Source organism: Oculina patagonica, chromosome 11 (genome assembly GCF_052425735.1).
Source record: "Oculina patagonica isolate OP01 chromosome 11, crgOcupat, whole genome shotgun sequence".
NCBI classification, from domain to species: domain Eukaryota; kingdom Metazoa; phylum Cnidaria; class Anthozoa; order Scleractinia; family Oculinidae; genus Oculina; species Oculina patagonica.
Window position 1 is genome coordinate 1,197,042 of NC_135768.1, and position 14,529 is coordinate 1,211,570.

At 37.8% G+C, this 14,529-nt stretch overlaps 1 long non-coding RNA gene across 11 annotated transcripts; it reads right to left on the bottom strand.

Annotated features, from left to right (window-relative positions):
- Positions 1-4,191: 4,191 nt before the first annotated feature.
- Positions 4,192-10,800, bottom strand: LOC144631213 (uncharacterized). 11 transcript variants are annotated; one of them, XR_013566691.1, is made up of 10 exons: positions 9,838-10,397; positions 9,696-9,804; positions 9,316-9,405; positions 9,049-9,162; positions 7,331-7,445; positions 6,675-6,779; positions 6,361-6,473; positions 5,060-5,145; positions 4,857-4,927; positions 4,192-4,681 (listed from the first exon to the last, which is right to left on the bottom strand). It is a non-coding gene; the product is annotated as an uncharacterized LOC144631213 (long non-coding RNA). The 11 variants fall into 11 exon arrangements; XR_013566693.1 differs by adding an exon at positions 6,067-6,127 and having other exon boundaries at positions 9,696-10,397; XR_013566692.1 differs by adding an exon at positions 6,067-6,187 and having other exon boundaries at positions 9,696-10,397.
- Positions 10,801-14,529: the final 3,729 nt, after the last annotated feature.

Below are 14,529 nucleotides of genomic sequence, written 5' to 3' on the forward strand. Positions count from 1 at the left end.
CGAAATTCCATGTTATGTTCTTGGGCAAGACACTTACTTCTCATCATAGTGCCATTCTCCACCCAAGTGTATAAATGGGTACCGGCGAAATAATGCTGGGGGATATCCTGCGATAGACTTCAATCCCATCCAGTGGGGGACGGGGGGGGGGGGGGGTAGAAATATTCCTAGCTGCTTAATGATATCGGATAAGCTCCGGCAGTTTGCGTCACTTGGCTCGAAGCTGCCCTTCCTACCCACCACCCGTAAGTTCTCATTCATTTCTTTACGTGGCCCTTTGTGGACCTTTGTTTCTTGTAATTTTGCAGTAAGGAATTTACATAACTTATCAGATTAGCTCAGGTTATGTTTTGTTCAATGTTCTGTTGCACGTTTATATGATTGCTAAACGCGTATAATATAAGAGCGTGCTGAGGAACTATCTTGTACAACTTATGACGTCATCGCTTTTAACTTCACAAAGCATGATGGTGAAGCTCGATGGTGATACGTACATTGGGCTAGACTTTCTAAAAGTCGTTCGTTTCTCGTATCCGGTTTGGTGTGAGCTCGACTTGTAAGCAAGTCTAACATTGAGCCAGAGATACGTATACACGCAATAAACTTACGAATTTGTGCTCTGAAAATATAGCGAAGAACAACCTAAAATTTAGTTGACACTAAGGGACTGAAAGTGAAGAGACAAATGAAAGTGAGAGAAAAAGAGAAACGACGAAAGCAAAAAAGAAAAAAAGATAATAAAAAGTTTGACCCACTCTATCTTTTCGTTCAAAATGTTAATTTCTGCGCATGCCCTAGACGAAATATCAAAATACCACCCCCCTCCCCACCAAAACATGTCTTATGCCTCCCTTAACGAGGGTCTTCGTATGAACCCGGGGGTACCCAAAAAGTTTTGTACGGGGAGGCTCCGCCCCGAGCTCTTACCCCTTACCCTTTTATATACCATTTTGCCAGAAATTGTACCCCTTTTGTATACCTTTTAATGAAAAAAGGTACCCCTTTTAATATACCTGAAAGTCATGGTATAGGCTTAAAACATGACATTTTCTTGTCATTTTCACGTAGCGCTCAATAAATTGAAATAATACAGCCATAACTTGCATCTGTTCTAAATATTTTAATTAAAGGCCCTTTCAAAAACCTAAATGACAGATTTCCATACCCTTTCATATACCGAAACTTGTGAAATCCCTACCTTTTTATATACCTGAAGCCTGAAAAGGTACCGTACCCCTTTCAGGCGGAGCCTCCCCGTATAGGCCGTTATAGGGAGTACCCCCCGGGATCCCTCCCTTAGCGAGGGTCTACGTATGAACCAATTAATGTAGCCTTTTGTGAAGCCCAAAGAACGAATGTTGTTATGTTAAAGTTTTTCTTTGGTTTTCGTTTCTAGACTATTGCTGAAATCGTTGCCGAAATTCAGTAAACTTTTTGAACTGATCCAAGACCTCGGACCATTGAAACCTTGTTAAAATTAGAATGCGTGATTTGAAATACCGTAATGATTCGATTTAGCGCCCGGGGCGCTTATTTACTTTTAGCACCTTAAGGGAGGGCGCTTATTCGGGACAGGGCGCTTATTTAATTTTTTGCGAAACAACCAAATGTTCAAAACAAAACTTGAATATATTTTAAAATAACTACCAATAACATACTGAACATAAACTGTAACTGTAACAAATTGTTTAAAGTTCAGTTACTTTGACAAGAATTGTTCATTTTAGCAGTAAATAAATACATGTACGGTATGGTGATTGTTCATGAGTTCAAGTTATCTTTTCGACGTCGACGACTTCAGTAGGGTCAGTTAGCCACAATAGGAGCGCTTTTAAGAACAGGGGCGTGTATAAGAATGGGGGGCGCTTATTGGAATAGGGGCGCTTATTAACAAAAACACATTCGAGGGGGGGGGGGCGCTTATTCGGAAGGGGGCGCTTTTTAGAGGGAGGGCGCTTAATCGAATCATTACGGTAGGCCCCGCTATTGGTTCTCAAAACAATTGATAACATTAACAGGTCACAACACTAAGACATAATAGGGAGATAAAAGACCTGACAAGTTACTAATACAAATATGCCTTTTGGAATAGCTTGCTGAATATTTCCGCCAAATTAAAAAGGAAACTGCTGCAAGGGGGAAGGATGATTCAAAATTTACCTGGAAAATATACTCTGAGAAGCCTCGTTTCCCCTTTGTTCTTAGTCCACAAATTTTATGTTTGGGTACGTGGCCGCCCTTGCCGCCAATTCATATCACTAAACACTAAAACGTATGTAAATTTGATGTTTTGAACAGAAATGTCTCGTGCACGACTTGACATTTGCACAGAAAACATCACGTTCAATTTCATAAATGTAACAGGGTTTTTTTTTACCGAAAACAGTTTCGTTGAAAAAGGCTCTTTTTCGTTAATTTAGAATTTTACAGCTGAATATATCTTCCATGAGGATCCGGTGCTTTTGCTTTTACCTTGCTTACAAAATCGATTCTCTTAATTAATATAGTCAACCCTTTACAATACGTATTAGCAGAGCTCGCTAAGTAGGGTTATTTTTTTTTGGGGGGGGTTGGGGGGGGGGGGGGGGGAAATGAACACAAAGTACACATCAGAGGTTTCTAATTAGTTTTGTTGTCGGGTATCCCTTTTCCTTTTTTATAAAACCGTAGAGCTGGTAGAGGGTAGAGAATTTGACGCTCTGAAAAGCCCTTACGGGTGACATGGGCCATTTTGACCTTGTAAACTGACAACACGGTGAAGAATTTGACCGAAGGTTTTCAGAAAAGTAACTGAATGCCCAGGGTTTGCCCGAGCGGCGCTTTTAAATTTGTATGATACATTAAGAGGAGAAATGAGAGAAATGGTCAGCTTATTCCAGTGTATTTAGGCTTGGAGGAATAAGAAGGCACAGCATTGCAGATTAGGAAACAAAAAACACACGAAAGAAGGGACGGAAGGCGAGTGAAAATTTCATCATCTCTTCACGTTTAATTGTAACTAAACATATATTGAAGTGCAATCGTAATGCAAATCGCGTGGCAAATGTCACGTCTTTTAAACTTTATTTCCATTTCACAAAAAAAAGTTATCACGATTGCACGAGTTTATAGCCTAAAGGGAAATTTGATTTGTTTTATTGAATCTTATGAAAAACCAGCAATGCAAACATGCGAAAGTGACTCGTGTTCATTATTAGCCTCTCCCCAGTCCCCTTCTTTTTCACTCCATCTTCGCCCCTCCAAGATGATAAATCAATGACGAGTTCTAAAAAATACTATTTATGCAATCCAACTCATAACAAAATACAATTCAGGCAGCTTTAGATAGCTTGCATTTGTTTCCATTTGATTCATGACCTTTCATCTGTTACAATTTTCGAGTATTTTGAATAAAGGATACTACAACCCTAGTCAGAAGTAGTTGGAACGCTTACGCTAAGAAGATAAAATATGCGGAAACTTGACGCTTAAACTTTCTCAATGGTGCATACAAACATTTTAAGAGCCCCCCTCCCCCCTTTCAATGTTGAACCCATTGCGGCTAAGGATTGTCTGTGCAATATGTTCGGGAGCTCAACATTGAGAAGGGGAGGGGGGAGAGAAGGAATTAATTTGGTAATCGTGTCAACACTTCTGACGATGGTTGTAGATACACTGTAAGTAAAAGGATACTAGATTTATTGGCCTGGTAAAAATCTAATCGACAAATACCTCGATCAGGAACGACCGTACTTACATTTAATTTCAACACGCATTCATGAGGAATATGCAACTAAAAAGCTAGTTTAGTCTGTGACCTCTTCAGTTGGTTGCCATGTAAGAGTTGAATCTGGAATGACTTCATGTAACCACATATGAAAAATATACCTATATATCAAGTTCCAAAATGTTTTTATTTATTTTTAATTTTAAATAATATTGTTTTATAGTTATTTTAGTTTTTATTTCTAACAACTAAAGATTTTGAATAAATACCTTAAGATTCAGAGGAGCGCTCAAACTACATAAGGTTTTGATGAACATCTAACCCTGCACATTTACCTTTGTAAAATTTTCAAATGTAAATGTGAATGGCATGGTTCATCAAAATGTTATGTAATTTTATGCTCATCTTTCTCTTCAAGTATTTATTAAAAATTCTATTATTTTCTATTATAGTTATCAATGTTTCTGTTGGTTATTTTTTAACAAAGTTGTCATTTGGAAGCTGATAATGAGGTTTACTTTCCATGCATGGATGCATGAAGTCATCCCAGATTCACATCTATTATGGCAACCAACTGAAGAGGTCATAGAGGAAACTGGTTTTGTAGTCACATATTTACATAAATGTGTGTTGAAAGTAAATGCAACTGAGATCTTTCCTTATCGAGATGCTGTTTAGTTATGCATTCTTTTCATATCAGTTCTCCTTACTTATTCCCACACATCTCTTTTAATGTTCATTATGAGAAAATGGTGGTCCATCAAGACAGTATCCCCTAGCTGATGAATGTCTTTGTTCTCGCCACTTGACTGATGGACAATAGACTAACGATGTAAGGAGAAACCAGTTCTTGATCACTTGATCTCAGTCATGTTTGTCAGTAGAGAGAGAGAATCTTGTCTGGACTCCATGTCAATATTAAGGCTTGGCCTTCTTTTAAGAATTGTGTTAGATTGAGATCCTTTGAAATAGAGCCTGCAAAGGAACAAGAAAAAAAAATTAAGATTTGCAAGCAAAAGATAGCTAGAACTGACGTTTAGATTTGTGTGCATGGCTTCTTTAATGGGGTCACAAGGAAAAAACATTTATTGAGAACAAAGGACAGCAACCTTTTTTCGTAAATGAACCAATAACATTGAAGTACAATTACCTAATACTGGCACATCACTGAGTTCCTTGCTGAGCTCTCGCCTCCTTCTTTTGAAAACGCATTTGTAATTCCTTAAAGGAAAGTTAAATGTTACTTTTAGTGCACAACTACTATAAAGCTTGGTGTAACATTCAAACCCAAACCAAAACATGTTATTTAATTTTGATATTACATGAAAGAACCCATTGAGCACGAAAACTTACATTGCAACAGTCGATGACCAACAAATCCACTTAATGTTCTCCTACACTCTCTGAAAGGTTCAGTTCTCTTCTAACATCAGATACACCTACACCAAACACATTAATGGGAACACAATGTATGTTACTCAAGTATTTCAACCAAATGCTAAATATTACTGACAAAACTACAACCTTTTGGTCACGGTATAAATGGAGGAAATACTGACACAAGGGAAATAACAATGATGTTCCACAGCTAGCAACAAAGCCCAATATTTATTCTAGGCAGTAAAATTTGAAGGCACACTTAAAGTCAGGGCTTGAGACTAACTTTTTTGCTAGCTAGCCAATTGGCTTGTGACAGCTTTGACTTCACTAGCCAAAACTTACTTATTAATAACAAGCTACAGTAACTAAGGTTTGGTGCCATCTTCACTGGCTCTGTTATCATTATCTTTAGGGTTAATTTAGTTTTTTTGGTAATTTTAGCTTGTCCACAGTCTTTGATAATTTTATTTGTGACAACAGTGTACTTGTGAGTCCTGTTCTCTTGGAGTCGATTTTGATGTATGATTTTCTTCCAATCAAATTCCTGAAATTTTAACTAGCCATTTTGGCTAATGAAAGGCCAGAACCTACTAGCCAAAACTGCATTTCTACTAAGCCTGGGGCTAGTTTGCTACCCTTAGTCTTGAGTCCTGTAAAGTGCACAGTTTAAAGGCATTACATCAGAGTTTCCCTAATGTTAGGCCCTGATCCAACAAGTGAAATGGCCCAAAAAGTAGCAACAGCACATCAAAATGAAATGAAATTGCAACAAAAGCCAACCTTTCTAACAGAGATGTCATACGACAAAAAGTATGATTCATAAAACTCCAACATAGGACATTTTCAAATTCAGATAAGCATTACAGAACTCTCCCCTGGCAGAATTTACTCAAAACTAGCTCTGACCAACTACCTATAGAATATGTAAAGAAAGGCAAAATGATAGAAATAACATAAAGCATACAGATTGTGATAATGACCATTTTTCTTAGGTCCTCTATCTTCACACCACTGCATTACCTCTGCTACTTAGCAAGAAACCTATTGACACATCAGCAAGCCATTTGATCCTTGTCTGTGTTGACTGGTAGTGGTACTTGGCTTAAAGACAAGGTAAATGGGCCCAATTTATCATATAGGGGATGTGTAGATTGTTTTGGCTCTTTACTTCTCCTACTTCAATATTGTAAAAATTCCCATAACAAACTCCCTTGTTCTTTCTCTTTGAAAACAAGTTTCATAAATTTAGAAGTAACACAGATTGCAATAAGTACCTTTTTTCTAGGTCCTCTATCTTCACACCATGACATCATCTCTGCTATTTAGCAAGGAACCTATTGACACAACAGCAAGTCACTGGTCCTTGTCTGTGTACACTGGAATCCAACTAAGAGAGAACAGTCACATGATCAGTAAAAATGTAGTATTATGGTACTGTATATACCGGGTAATAGAAACTCAGACAATATAGGCAAGCTCTGATAATAACATTATAATAATGTTGTTTACCACTTATAATAAATTGTTAAGTCAAAAACATCCAAAGGCCATAACTAACTATACTACATTTCATTTTATTATGACTCACCCAGAAAAACACTGGTGTAATATTTATTGTCTTTTCCCTCCACTGACATTCATCAGTCACTCTTGGAAAACTTGCCCTGTATAAGTCAACATCCAGCATCCCAGTCTGGAAGATCAAAGAAAACACAATTAAGATCTCTTATGAGTCTCTTGGCGGAGACGAAATATGCGTGTCAGACTAGCCATAAAAGTATTAATTAAGATTGACCACTTGTAAATGAATGGATCCATGTTGTTTTGCTATAACAACACATCCTTGAAGATACTTTACCTCAATTTGATAATTTATGTACAGTGACAATTTAATGCTCCATGTTGTTTTGCTGTAATTTGTTCAACACATTCTCAAAGGCACAAATTAAGCTCTGACACGTAAATGGAAAATGTATGATTTTGTTTGCCTTTTTTGGTTACACTTGAAAGAGACAGGCTCCAGGCCATAGACTCCCCTGGATCCAGTACAAGTTAAGATCTACAAGGAAGGAAACCCTCAGATATGACCAAATGTCGGGTTTTGTTCAGATCACACACACATCACTGATGTGATCACTTCCCTACTGCAGTACAGAAGAAGTTCTGATAATAAGCTTCATCATGGTCCTTCTAATTGAAAACAAGTCCCATAAATTTGAAAGTAACACAAACTTAAATAAATACCATTTTTCTTAGGTCCTCTATCTTCACACCATAGCATCATCTCTGCTATTTAGCAAGGAACCTATTGACACAACAGCATGTCATTTGATCCTTGTCTTTGTACACTGGAATCCAACTAAGAAAAAAAGTTATTATGAATGTTAAAGTTTAACTGCGTGTCAAAAACAAACCAGACAAGTAATCAATATTCCCCGACACAGTTTCTTAGAGAAATGTGTGAAGAACACATAGCGATGCTAATCGCTTTTTCCCACTCAAATTTGTCCGGAAACGAACCCGATTTATGAGCCTCTGTACTTTTCGAAATAACACGCTCTTTTTGGATAACATTAATATTTTTACTTAAAGTGAATATATCCCCGTAATCTACATTTCCTAAGCTTTAAGAAAATATATACTTTGCTGGGGTTTGCGTTAATTACCAGACGGTAAGGCAGCTCCAACGCATGATGGTCATTTGGGGTACACTGATACCTTAATATAACATAAAACTACAAGAGAGTACCGGTCATTGCTTTTGCAAGTTTGACAGCTCCTATACTGTTTGCAGTGTCGACAATGGCCTATAACTTTAACAGTAATATTGATACTTTACGAGCAAGAAAATACCACAAGTATTCACGAGTATTAAAGATGGCCAATGGTTTCTTTCTCATTTTGCACTTTGATGGAAAATTTGTCGAACTGATTACGAAACTCTCTTCATGCACGAGTTTATCTCCAATAGATGGCTCCCAAATCTCTTTAATTTGTCGATATGATAGCCACGAAACCCGAACGCCTCCATCGCCATATTGTTTTGCTTTACGTTCTCGCCCTAGTCCCATAGTTCGCGTCCGATCAAATGCCTGGTTACTAAGCTACGAACGTTCGGCAACGCAAGTTCTTGTTGTTGTGACACAAAAATCTACGAAAAAACTGTGTTGAATGAAGAAAAACCTGTCAACAAATGCCATAAAAAGATCACCCATAACATGTCAAAGTTGGTTTTCATTATATTAAAGAGCTCAAATTGTGGGTAAGACTGAAGTATTTTCTGTTTCAATGTTCATTGAGTTTACGCTCGATGAAGAAGACTTCCTAAAGACTCAACTTTGGATTTTTGACTCGACTTAGGATTTTTTTTGATTTACTTTCAAAAACTTTTTTCCAACATTTGAGTTGTTAAACTCAGGGTGCGGCTTATCTGCGGGTGCGGCTTATCCGCGGGTGTTTACGGTATCTATTTGACCTTATTTAACTATGCAAGGAGGCGTATTTGTCCAACACTGAAATATTATAATATTACGAGAGCAGACTTGTAAAAAAGTTTGTTGGGTGGCCACGGTAAGGCGCGTCACACTGTAAATTTGAAGGGGATCGATTTACTTAAAAGCGAGAAATCATACTTTTAGTTTTTCATACAAATGCTTCTAAATTTTCCCGTGAACGGCAGCTCCATTTTACAGACAAATATATGAAAAATGAAAATCTTAATTTGCGGCTTTCTTAGTGAGAGTAAAATTCGCAAATTTGATCGGTTTACTCTTTCAGCTAGTATTTTAAGTTTGTAATTCATAGAAATTGCAGAATGTCGACCTTTCTCGAATTATTGAGCGTCAAACTCCCAATTTTTCCCATACATTTACTGTAAATTTTGCCGTGTTTGCCCCCCAACCAAGATGGCATCAGAAACCCTGGAAGGGTCTATTGAAAGTAACACAGACTTTAGTAAATACCATTTTTCTCAGGTCCTCTATCTTCACACCACAGCATCTCTGCTATTGAGCAAGGAACCCTTTTAATACAGCTCCAAGTTATTTGATCCTTTGTCCATGTAGACTGGAACCCAACTACAAAAAAAAAGATTTAAATGATCAGTAAAAAATTAGCATTATAAAAATTAAAAGCCACTGATTACAACTTTATTATGTATACCACTAGTAATAAATTGCTAAGTCGAAAATATCCAAAGGCCATCACTAGTAAACTTTATTATGACTCACCCAGAAGAGCGCTGCTGTAATATTTCCTTTCCCTCAAATTCATCATTCTTGGAATACTTGCCTTGCATAGTCAACATCCAGTATCCCAATCTGGAAGATTTAAAAAAACACAAAGCAGATTAACCCTTTATAGCGCAGCATTAGCATTTGCTGTAATAACACATAAAATATCTGAAAATATGCTCCAACACATGTACAGTATTCTCAGACACAATTTAACCTCAATTACCAGCCGGATTTCCGAAGGGAAAACTAACATTTTTTTCTGAAAAACTAACAAGAAAGGATAGCTAATTTAAACTGGTGTTATTTTCAAAACAGAGTTTGTCTCCTCTACTATTAACTCTGTTCAAAATACGCGTGTAAAAAAGTTAGCTTACCGTCCGATCCCGTCCGCCATCTTTGAATATGAACGTGAAACTGCTGGACATCTACCATTTGTACTGTTGTCTCAAGAGGCTCACTTCTGCCCCAGGCCCTTCTCTTCTTCTGAGGTTGCACTGTAAGCTATCATATTCCAACATAGCCCTTCGTAGCCATACTTTACACATACCAGTGTAATTTGACCAGGTATAGCGCTACAGGTGGATATAAATTGTCATTCAGGTGATCCATGCGCAAACCTGAAAAATTAAAAGAATAAAATGCAAACTAATCTGCACAGCAAAGAGAAGAGATCGATTAGTTGAATACGGGACAAACATGTTAGATTTTGAATATCGCTTTCTCTCAATCTCTTTTTCGCTATTATAATTATCAGTTTTTACAAAATAAAGGAGGTCGACCATACGGTTGAGATGATAAACCGTAATTTATCATATCATGTCATTTATCAATATTTCATCAGACATGGCCTGACTTCTTCAGGGATGAACTGTGCAGTTCATTCTCTGAAGAAGTCAGAACACAGCCTGAAAACTCCTGAATTCTTCGGGGAGTGAACTCTACAGTTCATTCCCCGAAGAAGTCAGGCCTTGTAAGGCCAAGTCAGGCGGTGCCGTGACTTCTTCAAGGAATGAACTTCACACTTCATTCCCTGAAGAAGTCACGCGGGTCAGACCGTGCCGTGACTTCTTCAGGGAATGATTTGTTCATTCCATGAAATTCAAATATAAAGTTTATCATCCAATTTATACCGCTTTTGCTGAGTAAGTTTTTTCTTTTCTTTAGGACCGTGAGATGTTCTGTATACGATGTACAGACAATGCCGAAGATGTCCCAAGCTTTTCGAAGTCATAGCTATATATAGTAACCGGAGTTTTTGAAGATGTTTCCGTCGTTTTTCGATTATACTCTGAGTTCAACGATTGTTTGATCATTTATCCGGTTCGTGTCCAGTCCCACAATGTGTCTGGACTCGGAATTTGGAGGATTCGATCATTTATAGAATTTTTTCTCGACATTAAATCGAATTAGTAATGCTCGGTTTAGGAGTTACTTGTTCGAATTTGTGAGTTGGATGTTGGCTTGTGCGCGTGTGATAGACGGTTTTAATCAGCAGAAGTGGAAATGACTGAACGATTTTTTCAGATAATAGCGGAGCTCCACAGCGGCCCGAAGGGCCGCAGAGCGGAGCCCCATACCCATAGAAAATTCACAGAAATAGGGAAACCATGAACTTGAGTTTTCATGGTCATCATGGCTAGCGGCATGGCTCGCGGGCGCGTACGTACGGCGTACGTACGGTGTTGCGCACTTCAGAAATAGATAAACCCTCATCTATTTGTTACTGGGCATCCAAGTTATGGTCAATTGACAGCTGTCAATACAAGGTATCCGCTGACCAGTATTACGTGATCATATCGCGGGCTCAGGTGTATAACTCATCGAGGTAACGCGTTTTTATGAAGTTGACCGCTGACCGAAAATGTTTTTCTATTGGATTGCGGGCTCATTAACTATTTTTTATGCCTACGGGAGTCAGTGAATTCAGATATTTTAATAAAGGGCAAAGTAAATTACCGGGGCGCTCCGCTTTTAGGCTTGGCTAAATCTATTTATATTATTTATCATTGAGCTAAGCCAAAATGGACTGTATCCTGAAAAGTAAAAATCTTATTCATCTACCCTAATGAATGTGATATTTGTACACCATGCCTTCCCCTCTTTGTAATGTCGAAATGATTTATTTAGTTATTACAATATAATTCAACAACAGCGGCAGCAAACTATATTATGAATAAAAATACAATACTAAAAATTTGAAAACAAAATTGTAAAATAAAATAAAGGATACCAGTTTCCTGAACCGGATCTGAAAAAATATAACAAAAAAAGAAGAAGAAAGAAACAAAGAAGAAACCAAAAGCATGTACACACCCGCGGTTTTGATACCAAATTGACACACTGATTTGGAAGGCACGAATCATAACCACTATACCATAAATAGACCTACATAATCATACATAGTGATACATGACTTTACAGAGTCTTTCGAGCATTATTTATACACGAGTTACATAGCCATACATTGTTAATGCCCCTACATGACCTAACAGAGTGATACATGTTTATGACGTTTTTAAATATATTCTAAGATGTTCGGTATACGATCGATGTTCAGATGATGCCGAAGAGTCATAGTTACTGGAATTTCGAGGATGTTTCCGGCCTTTTCGAATGTATTCTGAGATGTTCGGTATACGATGTACGGGCGCTGCAGAAAATGTCCGAAGCTTTCCGAAGATTGCTTTGGCAACGATTGTTTGATCATTTTCCGGTTTTTGCCCAGTCCCTCAATGTGTCTAGACTCGGTTTGGAAGATTCCATCATTTAAAGAATTTTTTCTCGAAATTAAGTCGAATAAACAAACTTGCTGATGGTTTAGGATTTAATAGTTCGGATTTGTGAGATTATTTATCATAGCAAGTGAACAAAGCCAAAATGGGCTGTATCCTGAAAAGAACAAGTCTTATTTATCTACCCTAATGAATGTAATAATTGTACACCATGCCCAATACTCCCTTTGCAACGTCGATGTGATAAGCGGCAGTAACCATATAATGAATAAAAATACAACATTAAAAGTGAGATAACAAAATGGTAAAATAAAATAAAGGATACCAGTTTCCCCAACCGGATCTGAAAAAAAAAAAACATCAAAAAAAGAACAAGAAAGAAACAAAGAACCGGAACACAAAAGCATGTACCCGCGGTTTTGATACCAAAATAACCTGACACTGATTTGGAAGGCACGAATCATAACCACTATACCATAAATAAACAAACATACATAAACTTACAGAGTCTTACATGAACATTAATTATACACTAGTTACATAGCCATATATGAGTAGCCCAACATAACCTTACAGAGTAATACATGACCATACATACGGTAATACATATTGCCCTATAGCTATATATCCCTACATACTATTACATAGCCATACTTTGCATTCATGGGCCTACATAACCTTACAGAGTAATACATGACCATACATACGGTAATACATATGCCCTATATCCCTACATACTATTACATAGCCATACTTTGTCATCCATGGGCCTACATTATATTCTGACAGAGTAATACATGACCATACGTACGGTAATACATATTGCCCTATATCCCTACATACTATTACATAGCCATTCTTTGTCATTTATGGGCCTACATAATATAATCAAGCTTACAGGGTGATACATGACCAGTTCTAGACTTATATTTTCCCCTTATATCATCCCTACATGACCATACTTTGTCGGTCATACACAAGCCTACGCAGCCATACATAGTCATACTTTACTCCCATAACGATCTGGCGGGCAGCCACGGTCTTCTACCTGTCTAATGTAATAAATAACTAACAAGTTAGTATACTTAACAATTATTCCACAAAAGCGCGCGTTGGATATGAGATGGCCGGCTATTATCATCTCATATCCAACAGGAGCAAGTGGAATAATTGTTTTACTAAAACACCTTCGAATCCTACCTATGCTGCTTTGTTTTCAGTGATCAGTGTATTTTTGTTTAGAAACATCCTCAGGCACATAAATGAGTGAATCAAATGGGAATCACTCATGCGCTGTTCCCATCGTGGCTCTTAGCTTAGATGGTAGAGCAGTGGACCTGTAATTTTATGCTTGTGAGTTTGAATCCCACCTTAGCCACTGAATTTTCTTTCCGTGGTCAGTACAGAGTATTTTAGTTTAGAAACTGGTCGTGGGTCCGAATCCCAACCGTTCCGATATCATCTACCTATGTTATTTAGCCATATCTTGTATTTTAATTATTCTTCAGTCAAACTGACAAAAATGACAGTTCGTTCTCTGACCAAATGGACACAGGCACACGCTCAGGTTCTTGCACTTGCACTGGCATGGAAGCATCACACAATGGCAGTCATTCTGGCACCGGCTCTGTGCCATGAGGTCAGACGGAAGAAATAAAATACCGCAATATTTAGAGAGGAAGCCACATCAGCCGTAGCTGGTTTTCATGCGGGTCCTCTATCCATATCGAATTGAAATTTGAAAATGTTGTTTTGTTTGATTTTTTTCTCAGAATCGAACTAACAGCAAAATCAGCCAAACTACTTAGCCGTTTATATTCATACTTTACCTCACAAAACAGTCTTGTAAGCAGCCACGCCTTCTTCCTGTCTAATGTGATTCATAGCTAACAAGTAAGTATACCTTAGCAATTTATTCTACAAACGCGCCAATTGTTGAATATGAGATGACCGGCTATGGTCGTTTCATAGCCAACAACAAGCGTGAGTGGAATAATTGCTGTACTTACTATAAACAATCATTTCATATTTATTAGTAATGTTTGCGTTGTATTGTTTACTAGTTTAGAATCATCCACTGGCCTATTAATGAGTAAATCAACTGAGAATCACTCACGCGCTGTTCCCATCATAGCTCTGCAGCTCAGATGGTAGAGCAGTAGACCTGTTACCCGAAGTTGTGGGTTTGAAGCCCACCTAAGCCTCTGTTTTGTTTTAGTGGTTATGATTTACAATTTTTCTTCAGGCACATAAATGAGTGAATCAATAGGGATTCACTCATGCGCTGTTCCCATCATGGCACTGTAGCTCAGATGGTAGAGCAGTGGACCTGTAACCCGAAGGTTGTGGGTTTGAATCCCACAAAAGCCCCTATTCTGTTATAGTTTTTAGGATATACAGTTTATTTTCAAGTAGTTTAGAAAAATCCTCAGGCACATAAATGAGTGACTCAACTGGGATTCACTCATGCGCTGTT